Source organism: Octopus bimaculoides, chromosome 12 (genome assembly GCF_001194135.2).
Source record: "Octopus bimaculoides isolate UCB-OBI-ISO-001 chromosome 12, ASM119413v2, whole genome shotgun sequence".
NCBI classification, from domain to species: Eukaryota; Metazoa; Mollusca; class Cephalopoda; order Octopoda; family Octopodidae; genus Octopus; species Octopus bimaculoides.
This window is the reverse complement of record NC_068992.1, coordinates 48,826,727-48,832,225: the sequence shown is the minus strand read 5'-3', so window position 1 is coordinate 48,832,225 and position 5,499 is coordinate 48,826,727.

Below are 5,499 nucleotides of genomic sequence, written 5' to 3'. Positions count from 1 at the left end.
GTCATCAGTGCACAGTATAAAACAGGAAAGTCCTCAGAAACATTCAGAAAAATGATCTTTATTGGAACACGAAATCAGATATATTTGGGAAATGCTGACGCTTTGTCATGAAAAAGCACTTATAGCGCAACTGGAAAACACCACTTTCACTCGACAGGAAACATATATATGTACAGAAATTTGATATTTCTTTCTCCGAGAGCTTCTTTACTTGTTTTTCTTTTCTAACTTTTCATCTATCCTTTACCTATTTTATTTCTCTTTCCTACAACTATCTTCCCAATCTCACACGTTATTATGTTCTCTCCCATACTTTATCACGCTGAACTATTTTGATTCCATCTCAATTTCAAACAGATATATGGTTTTTCCAGCGGCTTCAATACTACAACAGAAATATTGAAGAGAAATACCTCATGCAGCCTTCGATTGCATTATTCACCTTGCCGAAAGCAGAAAATACAAAATGAAAAATATATATTTTTGAAATATTTCCTATAATGTTACATATCACGTACAGTTAATTAAAGACAGAAGAGTGAAACCGTGAAACGAATGATAGACCACACAATAAATTACTTGCATTGTTTCATAAACATAGATACATAACCCTGTAGTGAGTAATAGGTATTGTTAATATTACATACCCAGCATTATATGATACATATTTGGGGCTAATAAAGTTATTGATGCGGTTACATCCATTTATATTTGCATGCCTTGTTTTCTCGTTTGTCCGCAAAAACAGCGTTCTTAAGATGGTGTTTGTGGGGTGTACTTGGATTTGGAGATTTCTGCAGCAAAAGATCAGTTCCACTTGGCTGTCTATGTAGTCATTGGTTGTTTTAAGTATTTCGTTTATTGTATGTTATATCCAGATGTTATCGTACAACGATGCTGGTTTGGGTTCCTTCAAATCTGTAGTAGTTCGTTCTTCTTGTTACTGTGTAGCCCAATATCAACTATGACCAAGCAGACCGATGATCAAATGCTTTCCACATATGACTATCCCGTCTTTTTGTATATCAGAGCCTATGTTATACAGTGTCCTTTCTTTTAAACAAAGATTTGCCCTCTGTTTTCAAGGAGATGGAGCAACCAATTAGAGGTGGGTACATTGAAAGGTCTGGTATAACCCCGCTTGGCTCTAACACAAGGCTTGTACACAAGTGTTGCTTGAATGGCGTCGCTGAAAAAAATAAACAGCGTTCACAGCCATGGTTTAACTTTGTGATGCTCTGAAATGTAAACAAATTTGTGTAACTATTTTGTTTACTTTCACACTGCGATTAAAATAGCATTTTTATTATATTTGGGAAGAGTCATTATTAATAAAGCCTACAAACACACTCAACGGTTGTTGCTTGTCTATACCTCACTTCTTTTTCTTTTTCTGAGTAGATATTTGTTTATGTTCTTCCAAAATATGTTTCACTACAACCATCTATAGTCTTCTCATTGAGTGTGTATATATTTTTTCTTTTAAATGCTTTTTAATTTTAGTTTTCAACTGATTTTACCGTTGATATATCTCTATGCTATGTGTTCTTTCAAAAGAAAAAAAAATGTACACCCATTGAGAATGTTATAGATCGGTGTAGTGAAACATATATTGGAGGGATGGGGGTGGGACATAAAAAAAACAACTACTTCAGCAAAAGAAAATGAACTAAAATCTACGCAAACAATAACGGGTGGTGTGTGTTTATAGGCTTTATAAATTATGACTATTCCCCAATATGACATTATTGATTTCAAACACGGTTTCAAGTAAAAATTCTTACAAAACAAATCCCAAGTCTCTAAAATCGCAACTTTATTATGGCTGTGTGGTTAAGAAGCTAGCTTTGCAACCTTGTAGTTTCGGGTTCAGATCCTGGTCAAATGTGGTTATTTATAAGTGTTCAGGATCGTTCGCAATCCGTTATTAAGTTGTCAATATAAAAGAAAGGCTTAGCATGCTGGGTGGAATGCCTAGCGGTATTTCGTCGGTCTTTACGTTCTGAGTTCAAATTCTACCGAGGTCGACTTTGCCTTTCATCCTTTCGAAGTTGATAAATTAAGTACCAGTTTCGTACTGGAGTCGATCTAATCGACTGGTCTCCTCCCCCAAAATTTCGGGCCTTGTGCCTAGAGCAGAAAAAAATATTAAGTACTGTTTATCATACATTAATAGCTAACTTTCGATGCAGAAGGCCGGTCCTGGATGAAGTGGTTGGAGTTCCCACCCATTCGAGCACTAATCTGTGTTACATGTGCTAAGTTAAAGCTGTTAAGCTTATTTTGCTTTCACCCACTTACTACGTGTGTGCGTGTAATACAGACATACATACATACATATATACATACATACATACATACACACACACATATATATATATATATATATATATCTGTATATATATATATGTGTGTATGTACATATTTGTATATATATATATACATGTATATATATATATATGTACATGTGTGTACGCGCGCGTGTGTGGGTGTGCGCGCGTGTGTTTGTGTGGAATTACCCGGACTTACACTTCAGTTCTCATTTTAACAATAGTGTTTCTTCTTCAACAGGAAAAGGCAGTATTTCAGATTCTCGTATATTATGTATACGCTGCTGTAGTTATCGGAAAACATGGTCATAGTCATCATCATCATCATCACCATCATCAGCGCCGTTGTCGTCGTCGTCGTCGTCGTCGTCTGCTACATCCTCTGCATCTTCAGTCAGCATCTCATCAATATTAAATACCAATTGCTAAAAACACGTAGTTGTAGTCAGTTACAATATCAACTGAAACAACTGGACTGTGCCGGATTGGGCCAAGAGTGTATCGGAGTGGGCTAGAGAGAGGCGGGTTGTTTGCAATCAAATGTTCTATGGCTGACAAAATATTTTATCAAGTAAATGCCTGTATTAGATGACCTCAATGTCATGACCCGGATGATCGTCTGCTGTTGGATTTATCTGCAACTCATAAAGTCATCATGTTCTTCCATCAATATTTGAATAGTTTGACAATACATTTCAGAAAAGTTCAACGTTAATTTCTACGTGAATAACATTGTTTTATTTCACTATGGAGTCTATCACTTCCATTTAGTTTTGTGAAGTGTTGCTTAGTCAATAGGTAGGCATTTAGTTTAATAACGAACGTGTATTCCATCATTCAGTTACTCATACGCTTAGTTACTCATTCACATAATTCGTTTCAAACATCTATTATTTTATTCAGAGAGTGTATCTAGAACTATATTATTCAAAGCGTCTGTTTTATTTTACATTTGTTGGAGGTCTAGGAAGTATATATGTTGTAGTCAACCCCATTATAACACTGATATTTTGTCAAAGAAAGTCGAAGTTAACCTCGCTGGACTCTCCGAGGCTATAAAGTGCTGGACAGCCAGTCGAATAGTTTAGTAGTATTTTATTATTCATAACAAAATAAAAGGTGGTGAGCTGGTAGAATCGTTAGCAAGCCAGGCAAAAGGCTTCGCGGCATTTTTCCGGTTTTACGTTCTATGTTCAAATTCCACCGAGATCGGCATTGCTTTTCACCGATTAAAATAAGTGCCAATTGATCACTGGGGTCGATCTAATCGATTATCTCCTCTCCTAACATTTCTGATCTTGTGCCAACAGTAGAAAGGATTATTCATAGTTAAATAAAGTAGCTAGCTGGTTAAATCGTTAGCGTATTAGAGAAAATACTTACTGGTATTCATCCCAACTCGGTCAAATTCGCCTTTTATCCTTTCGGGGTCGACAAAATAAGTATAAGTGGATCATTGGCGTAGATATTAATCGGCTAACTCCCCCCCCATCTAAAATTGTTGGCCTTGTGTAAAAATTTGAAACCCCTATTCATTGTTAAATACGGTGATAGACGTAGCAAAAAATGCAGAGTACCGGAATAAATAGACTTAAGCTATTTAGTTATGGCCATTTACGTTATGATCACCATTGATAAAATACCAGTCATATATTAGTATTAATTCAAGCTTCCATACTCAATTCCTCCTACAGACAGACGATGCTTACCTTTTGTTACCCCCGAATAAAATGAATATCGGCTAAATACTGAGAGATTAATATATTACTCAAATAAATGGGACGATTCAAACGACTATGGTCACTTCTTCCCTAGAAACGAGTGGTATTTAAGTTTGCTCGCTCTCGATCAGTAATAACTTTGGGTTAGATAGCGATTTGAGATCAAAGCTGAATGTATCAGTGACTTACTGTCACCTGTGTGAGAGAGTATAAGCATGTTGCGAGAGCAGAGATAACTGACAACATGTGGTCGGATGGGGACTATATAAACAACTGAATGCAAATGTCCCTCAAATATTGCAAGGTTTTCTAGAGCTGTGCCTCATTGAAGGTGCAGCGATGGAACAAACCAGGCTGATGGTGTGGTACAAAAAGCCCAGTTGTAAAAGGTATTGTAGTAAACATCACTAGAAATTCTTCTACATAGAAAAGAAGAAAAAGTAATTAAGATATAGCGAAAGGTAAACTGTAGCAGACACCAAAGATGGAGATCACAGCTGCTGTTACCGCTGTTTCTTGAGTCGAGAACAATCGGTGAAAGTTCATCAGGGACTGATGTTGAGAAGGAAGCCGAAATTCTCCGCCAGCACAAGGCCACCCAGAGATTCCAAGCAATAGTACTATCTCGCTCCTATGTTGTGATGGAGAAGGGTTGAAGATCGAAGAATGGGATGAAAGAGTTGCTGGAAACTGTAAAAATGAAAGAGGAGGTAAAAAGTGAAGCATGAGAAAATACAAGAGACTGGAACTCCCCCACACAACGAGGCGCCAAAATACTGAGCTAAAAGTGTGCTACGATATGTACTGAAAGTATCTGGAGCGACAATTTCTGGTAGCATAAATTCTGTGCAACAAAGATGGCGGGAAGGAAGCGATAGTCGTGATAGTTTCAAAATCGTCGTCGCCACCAGTCGGCAGCTGATAAAGGGTGTTTCCCCTTAGAGTTCATGTATGTAAATGATATGCATACATACATGTGTGTGTGTGTGTGTGTGTGTGTGTGTGTGTGTGTGTGTGTGTGAGAGTAGAGATAGAAAGCGTGGGCGTTTATGTTACTGTCAATAGCGTAAACTAAAGGTGAACCATATTAAATTTATGGCAACTGTTACCTAACTAATCAACAAGGGAAGCACACACACACACACACACACACACATGTGCGCGCACACACTCACCTAAACACTAAATCGCACTCATATACACGCACACACAATCGCATACAGCTACACCTGCCTCTATGTACACACATACACACACACACAGAGCAAAACTGTAGTACGCATGCGTAGACTTGTATTAATTAATTGAGATAAGAGTGTATTTTATATTAATACATATGTATTCTTGATGCATGCATGTGTATATAAATATACACGTGTAAGATGCTTGTGTATACAATATATATATACATATACATACGCATATATATATATATATATATATATATA